Genomic DNA, 8,154 nt, shown 5'->3' with positions numbered 1-8,154 from the left:
GCGCCCCGTGAAAATCGAACGATCGGTACCGCTCTCAGCACGTGAAATTTCGGTCGGAACGATTTCGAGCATGGTTCGGTGTAATGGCGCATACCTCGAGGTAGTCGGCGAATTTCCGCGATGGCACTTTGTTTTGTTTGCTTTTTCCCCATGTTCATTTCGTTGGCAATGCGGGTATTTGGCGGTTATTTTTGAACATTCGGAGATTTAAGTGGTTGTAAGCGCCCCAAATCGCATATGTCGATTATCGGACACGCGAGGCTACATGCTCAACACGTTTTGCGCAAGTGCAGACTTTGAAAAAGGTTGTTTTGGTTTATAGTGCGGTACCGCTTATAGTGCGGATATTCGCGACTCCGGCGACTTACGTTATAAGCGGTCTATACTTATCTCAATAAACAAAAAAGTTGGTATCCGAAGGTAGCCTCCCCCGTTAAAGCAGGATTTTATCTTTAGCTTCTCACATCTCTATACAAACCCGCTATCGGCGCTATCCATATCGGCATTAGCATCACCAACTTTGTCATGGCGTTCGCATCGTTCGATTTGTGCAGTTCAGCCAGCCATTTGCTGTAGTTTTTCTGCACTGTTCGATGACCTTCGTGCTAGCTTGTTTTCTACACGGCTTTCACGTTTTGGCAAGATGGGCAATACCTGAATAGCTACACTGCTGGCTAATAAGTTGAAGGTGATCGAGTATGCTCTCGAGCATGGAAACGTGCCGCCGGCAGAAAATTCGACATTGACGAGAAGGTGTGTTCGACGTTGGTGTGCTCAAAAAGAAGCCTTGCGAAACACCAACAGCACTAAGCGCGCTTTGCGAGGAGAGCAGTGCAAGTTTCCCGATTTGGAAGAAGACTTGCTCCGCTATGTGACTGAAGTGCGGAATGATGGTCTTGCACTCACAACGGACATGCTGCGTGTGAAGGGATTAGCCTTAGCGACTGTACTTGGGTGGATCCTATCTGCGTGGAGCTCGGTGTCGACGGACATTGTGCCCCGAAGTTTTAAAGTCGCCGGGATATCTAACAGCTTGGATGGCACGGAAGATGACTGCTTGTGGGGTGACGGCGCTTCGCAGCACACCATCTCATCTCGGATTCGTCTGAGGACTCGCCGAGTGACGACGATTGAACACGTATGTCGCAAGAAATGTCGTATACTGCAATAAACGCTCTTCGTTCGCTAACTGGTGCGTTTTTACTTTAAAAAAAAAAATGTTGCGTGTATGGGCCGCACCCTGAAAATTGGCCCTGATTTCTTGAAAAAAAAGTGCGGCCCTTACACGCGTTTATACGGTACATTCATAGCCTGTGAACCACGGAAATAACTGGGCAATGTACAGCAAGAACAGCATCTTCAGTTTACTGTTGTCACAGCCGCCCCTAGAGTGTACACATCCCATCCGTGCTGTACTTCAGCCACTCCAGGAATACGAGCTCAGTGGGCGGCTCCAATGCCTTATTATTTTTTAATAGAATTAACAAAACCGTGAGCTAATGTTGAGTGGTCTATTTTGTCTTTGCTTTTAAGCTAAGTAATGAAGCTTTTCTTGAGCATCAATGCTGCATTTTTATACTCGCCATTTTTTCCAGTGCCCGTGGGAAGGGAGAAGACGTGTTGACAGGCGTGCATTTGTCTGTGCAGGTTAAGGCATTTGTGGAGGTGACCATGGCACAGTCTGTGCAAGAGGGTCTGCACCACCTGGTGCGTGTATCCGGCCTAGGAGCCATGAAGCCCAACACCATCCTGTTTGGCTTCTTTGACGACAGCCACCCGACGGACTTCTTCGACCAGAACAGCTCATTCAAGGACTTAAGAACAGCCAAGGTTGGTGCACGCCGGCAAAGGCTCGACAACGAACATTGTCGCGTGGACAGTGACGAACAGGCAAGCAGAAAGGGGATGATAAATGAAAGAAACTGAAGCACATAGTTGGTTAAACCACCAAAAAGAAGTCCAACTTGGTGGCAGCCATAATACTGTCGTAGCGCATTGTAGCAGCTGTACAGGTGTGATTCTTGATGATAAGCCTTACAGTTCAGCACCCTGAAGCCTCATTGTTAAAGTGTAACACTAGGTTGTTGCAACCTGGACTGACTGTTGGGAGAGTTGGCCTTGCGTTATTACTGCATTGATTTAGCGCAAATTGAATGAACACAAAAGCACTGTTTTGCCTGTCCTAGTCTGCTTTGTTCTTTTGTGTACTCATCTTGCGCTAAACCAACACTGATGTCGCAGTCTGGCAGCCAACCATCTCGGTGTCGGTAAACTGAGATTGCAATGCAGTCGAACCTCGATATTATGAATATGGATGTAACGAATTATTGTTTATAATGAAGTAAACAAAGAATAGTCCTGCTATTAATGCAGTGCTGCGAATGTACGCTATAACAAATTTTCAGGTATTGGGAAGCCATTCCGCGTCAGATGTGGCTTTGTTATACGTGATGAGGTTTAACTATTAAGGTGAAGGCCTTAGATGCCTCATCAAACGGGAAAATTGACGGCGGTGTCAGCGTCAACCCGAGTGATGTAAAAAATTATCACGTGACGTCACCTTACGACGTCACAGATCACAAAAATCTATGGTGTCATCACGTGAAACCGTTGCTTAGACAAGCAAAGGTGGGCCAGTCATGGAGGCAGTGCAAAACCACGTTAGGTGCAGAAACCTTTCAGATGGGGGCTGGGGAAGATCCAATACCCTGACTGAGAAGAAAAAGAAGATGGCTTTCACCTTCGAGTCATCGTAGGCAATCCGTAAAGGGACCGCTGTGAATTTTTATGGAGCACAGAGGTTCAAAGGGCTACTCGGAAATGGCTACCTCGCACCACAGTTGCACCCAGCTGACAAATATGCCCAAGTGGTGCCATTGCATATCTTTGTCTGCTTCATCTCTTCCTCCTACTCTTCAGGTGCGTGAGGAGGAGTTCCTGGCCTGCGGGACGCGTCCAGCCAGCAGCGGCCACTGGGCCAGCTGAGTACGTGGCCATGGTGTACGACTGCATGTTCTGGATGCAGAAGAACGTGTGCCTGGCGCGCCACTTCCAGCACTTGGACAAGGCGTCCGTGGTGCGCTCTCGCACGCGCCTCTACATCGACGTCTGGGCCCCTGAACTTCCTGAACCCTGGGGACAGCCCCGGCGTCATCGACAACTGCTGGCTCTTCACCATGCAGCTGGCGTGCATCCTGCACATGGTGCCGGGATGGAAGCACGCCACCACGCTACGCATATTCATGTGCATTGGGCCCTGCGGCGCAGGAGGCGACGGCGGCGAGGAGGTGTGTTCACAGCTTTTGCTTTTGCGCTTTCTCCCTTGCCTTCCTCGACCCTCACAGTAGCTTAGTAGCTGAGGTGTTGCGCTACTAAGCTCGAGGACATGGGTTACATTCCCAGCCACGTCAGCTGTGTTTGGTTTTTGGCGACATGCACAAAACACCACTTTGCAGCAGAGTCTCATTAAACCTAACCTGAAGGGATCGGGAAGATATGTACATTTAACAGGAGTTCCGTTTACTGAGAGATGAACAGGGGTGCAGGATTCAAGCATGAAACCAATTACATTAGTGCCAGTTGTTCCATTGAAGCAGCAATTCCTTTTAAGAGATTTACATTTACTGCGAGTCTACTGTATGTAGATGCACATTAAAGGAACCCAGCTGGTCAAAATTTATCGCCCAATATGGCATGCCTCACCTTCATATTGTGGTTTTGGCAAGTAAGACACCACAAATGTTTTTCCGTCTTCTTTCTGCATTCATTGGTCTTTCGCAGAACCGATTTGACATGCTTTTGTGTTTATTCGCATAAGTGAGATGTCGACAACACAGAGCATAGCAGGCTGGTCATGCTCCTGAATGATGACCCTGATGACAATTCCCTCATTGTATATATGTGTTGCACATAGAATTTTGTGTGAAAGAAGAGAATTGTTTAAGAGCTCGTTTCTTAGTTGATACAATCTTAATGATAAAAAACATATTATGAAGCCAAGTAAGGTATAGGGGAGTTTATTGTACTGTTTTAACTGTGTTGTAGCAATTGCGATATGAATGTGAAGATAGTAAAGTGGACGAAAAGAACACTTGCTGCCGGCTGAGACCGAACCAGCAACCTTCGGATAACGCGCCCGGCGCTCTACCAAATGAGCTACGGCAGCGGTCATCCTCATTAAGAATTATTTACGTAAGAATACATTGCATCATATATTATTCGTGCGCATTGTTTCATCTAATGAAATGCAAAGTATGTTTTAGTTGTGAGACACCAGTCAATCTTTAAGCAGACAGTGTTTTCTCACGAATTACGTCTTGATATTTTTATTGGCAGAGATTCTTAGACTTAGCTTGAAGAGTGACTCGTGTCACTCTTGTTCACTCATTTCGTGCATTTAGTGGCACTGGTTTCAGCTGCCTTATAGGGAGTATAGTGCACGAATCGTGTTCATCTTGAAGCGAGTGCTACAGCAGGAGTTTAATGAGCCAGGCAAACAATACCGACAGGCTGCTTACATCTACGGCAAACGCTACATGTCCGTCTCCTCCTCTCGGAAGCAGGTTGCTCGCCACCGGCGCCACTGGGAGAGCATGCTGCAGCTGCTGCGCATCGAGGCGACCATCAGTGTGGTGCTGTGGGACCACGTGGCGGGCCTGCTGGAGGGTCCGCGCGAGGACTACCTGCACGCCGTCAACGCCATGATCAAGCAGCACAGTCAGACGACGGCCGTGCTCTTTCTGTACCTTCCGCCACCCCCTCCGCCTTCGGACGATGGTGACGCCCAGCGGCTCTGCCTACCTCAGCCAGCTGGAGCTGCTCACGTCGGGACTGCCCCCGACGTTGCTCGTGCACGGGATTTCGCCCGTCACTTCCACCACCCTCTGAACAATCTGGAAGTGATCGAAGGGTATGCGGGAAACGAGCACCAGTGGCCGTGGCGGCCCTGGGAACTTGCGGAGGGCGTATACGGATGGACTTGTCATTCATTTTCTGCCTGGCTGTCGCGTTTCCGAAGGCCATGTGAACCTACGTACAGAGAGGTTGCTTCATTCATACTGTGCATGTTTGTTCAAGTCCCATGTGATGGAATGTGCCCCTGGTCGAAGGAAGGGGAAAAACGATGGATGACCCTTTATTTCTGTGTGCCAGTTGTGGGCATTTTCAGACTTTCTTTAAGCTGAAAGTGGCCGTTGCGTTTTTCTTTTGTAACACTATAGGTTTGTGCTCTGCATGTGTCATTTTGAGATTGAATGTCCTTTTGGAACAGTGCAGAGCTGACGAATCAATCTCGATTTTTTTTTTATATAAAAACTTGCTTCACTTGCATCTGTTTGGTGAGCAGCTCCCAGTAAAGAGACTTCGTGATTGCTTCCGCAGACTCAAAGGAGTTTTGCGAGTAGGTTCCGTACGGCTAGCTGCACAGTTGCGTCCATACTTGGAACCAAAGAAAGACGTGCGTTTGAGGCTACGTTGATGCTTTCTTGGCACAGGCGCACGGCGCCTTCTGTGAAATCTTTGCAAAGCACAGATGCGAATACTTCAGACTTTCATTGCATGCATAGCATCGCTTCTTCATGTAGAGCAGTTTACAACTGACAGCACGCTCAGATCCTTCCGTTCGAGAAGCTGCAATACTGTAGTGCGTGTTGACATGTGTGTGTTTGTGTGTTGTAAGTAACCGGGCCGCCCTTATGGACTTCAGTAGCCAGGAAATTACGCGCGACAACGCAATTCTGGCTTTATATAAGTTGTCTGCAAGGCACAGCTTTAGTTTCGCGAGCAATCTTGCATCGAAGAGTTTTAATGACGTCCCTTACAGGCCTTCTTGAGATTCTTCTGAAGGTGGTGATTCCCTAAGTAGTTTCCTTTGTGTTACATTTAAACAGAACCAACCAGACAAGCTTGTGCGAGGTTGTTGAAGTTATATTTTATAGCCAGCGCCATTAGCCCCAATGCTACGCAGTGGTGAGATGAATTAAGATTAATTAGGCACTCTGCTTGGTTTCCTTGGTGTGCTTTTCTTGCGATAACAAAAGTCCACCGAGGTGTTGCACAGTGGTTTGTGCGGAGATGTTTTTTTTTTTCTAAGCTTACAGCATGTCGTTTTACTACTAGTCCTGTTTAAGTCCGAGCAGTCCACTTTTCGTGCTTGCCTTGTTGTATTTAGATATATTTATGTGTGTGTGGCATAAATGAATGTGTACCTTTCTTTGCAGCACCACTGCGACAGGCTAGGTTCTTCTTCTTTCTTTTTGTTTTTGCTTCGCCAGCTTTTCTTTTCATAGCAGTTGACTGTCTGCAAAAGACTTTTATGTTTTCGCACTATGTTTACTCGCACTGTACAAGGGACTAACCCGAATTGTGCTTACGTGCCCTGAAAGTTTTTTCTTTTTCTTCTTTTTGTGAATACACATTTTCATTTGTGAATACACTTTCGCCGTGAGACGGTATGGACGCTTTTTTATGCAGGCCCCACAATGCATGGAAATGAGCACCAAGGCATGCTAAGTACGTGTGTGTAGTGTGTGAGTGCCGTACGCTGTCTTCTTTTTTTCTCCCTCTCTGTTCTTGAACCGTATGCCGCCATTTTCTACGTATTGGACTTATGTGCAGTGACCGATGAATGGAACGCAACAAATGCAAAGCGATGCACAGTTAACAATGTAGGTATGAGTAAGCGTGCGCGGTCTCCTCCCTCCGTATCGAAGCTGTTTTTTCCAGCGCAATGTCGCATGACGTACGTACGTATTTCAGAGTACAGCGCGTGCACATTGTCGCGTTTCATCCGTTGACAACTGCACATTACCCAGCAATACTTGGAGACTGAGTGAAGCGCGGTTGCGTGCGTGTAGTATCGGTGCGCATTTGATTCCCCTAACTTGCCTAGCGGTGCTCTCTCTAACCTAGTGCCTTCATGTCTCATCGACTAATATAATATATATACTCTGAAGTCATCTCCTTGCAGATACGGCAGCACGGCTCTTGTGTGTTGTGCTGTGATGTGATTTTTGGGAGACATATCATGGATTGAGTGTTTCCGTCTTTTCCCTTGTAAAACACCGAATAACTCTCTTCTCTTACTATTGGTGATGGAAGAGGCTTCTTTCAAGGGCTTTCATGCCTGGCGAGATGTGAATCTTGGCTGTGATTGCTTTTGCAGTGCCCTCGTTCTTTTTTTTTTTTTAGAAATAATTTTACTTGTTTTAATTAGTTGCGAGTGTTTTCTCGTATGAAATTGCCACCTGCGTTTTGTTGCTTTAAGTAACCGTGTGAGAGGTTGTATATTTTTAAACTAATTAGCACTAGGCCGTCTGCACTTCGATGAAAAAGTGGCTTGTTTATTGTTTTTTTTCTATTTTACTCCTAAAAACGTAATGAACTTTCGATATTTTGTGCTAGTGTGCGTTGTGTTAGACTCACAAGAAAGTGAATTACGGCCAGCTGAGAACTTGGTTAATTTAGTGGTTGTGCCTTGACGCTTCGTTCTGAATAGTTCGTTTCCATGCCCTGAAAATGGAAAACAAAAAGATGGCTCTATTGTCTTTGATGGCTGTGCAACTTGTCTACATTACCATATTTAAAAATATTATTTTCTAGGTTTCAGTGTTGTGTAGTAAACAGATTTTTCTGACCTATGTGATGTGTCTCGTCTTTCACTCTGAACACAAAAAAAAATATCATACCATTAGTGGGAAACTGACTTAGGGCAAATTGGGAGATTTTGTTTCATATTATATTTACTTTATTTTATTGTTTTCGTAATACCACGTACGCTTCCTACACTTCAAAGTGGGTGTAGTGACCGGACCTGCAGTCATAGCGCACGGTAGGACGACGCTTGAGTTCCCTTTCAAGAGCAGAACGCAATAGCGTAATCTGTCCCATGCGCATCACCTTCAGCCATGCTGGAAGGAAAGGAACGTTTCTGCGCGCAACATTGGCCATTTCAAACATTCCTAGAATGCCTATTGCAAGTACAGTAGCGAAGTGCCCACTGTGCCATAATTTTCCCTTGGGCAAATTCGGGATGTACTCGCCACACGTCTGTAAGGTGCCACGTGCAGCTGTGCACTTTGTAATGGGTGGGAATTTTTAAATACAACCCACCCGTTGTGCAATTTGCATCTTTTGACACCTGGTGCGATTGTACAC

At 46.5% G+C, this 8,154-nt stretch overlaps 1 pseudogene; it reads left to right on the top strand.

Moving 5' to 3' along the window:
• Positions 1–3,117: 3,117 nt before the first annotated feature.
• Positions 3,118–5,081, top strand: LOC119378014 (solute carrier family 12 member 9-like; annotated as a pseudogene).
• The last annotated feature ends 3,073 nt before the right edge of the window (positions 5,082–8,154 follow it).

Source organism: Rhipicephalus sanguineus, unplaced genomic scaffold (genome assembly GCF_013339695.2).
Source record: "Rhipicephalus sanguineus isolate Rsan-2018 unplaced genomic scaffold, BIME_Rsan_1.4 Seq6570, whole genome shotgun sequence".
Taxonomy (NCBI): Eukaryota; Metazoa; Arthropoda; class Arachnida; order Ixodida; family Ixodidae; genus Rhipicephalus; species Rhipicephalus sanguineus.
The sequence above is the reverse complement of the archived record's forward strand: the minus strand, read 5'-3'. Positions and strand labels throughout refer to the sequence as shown.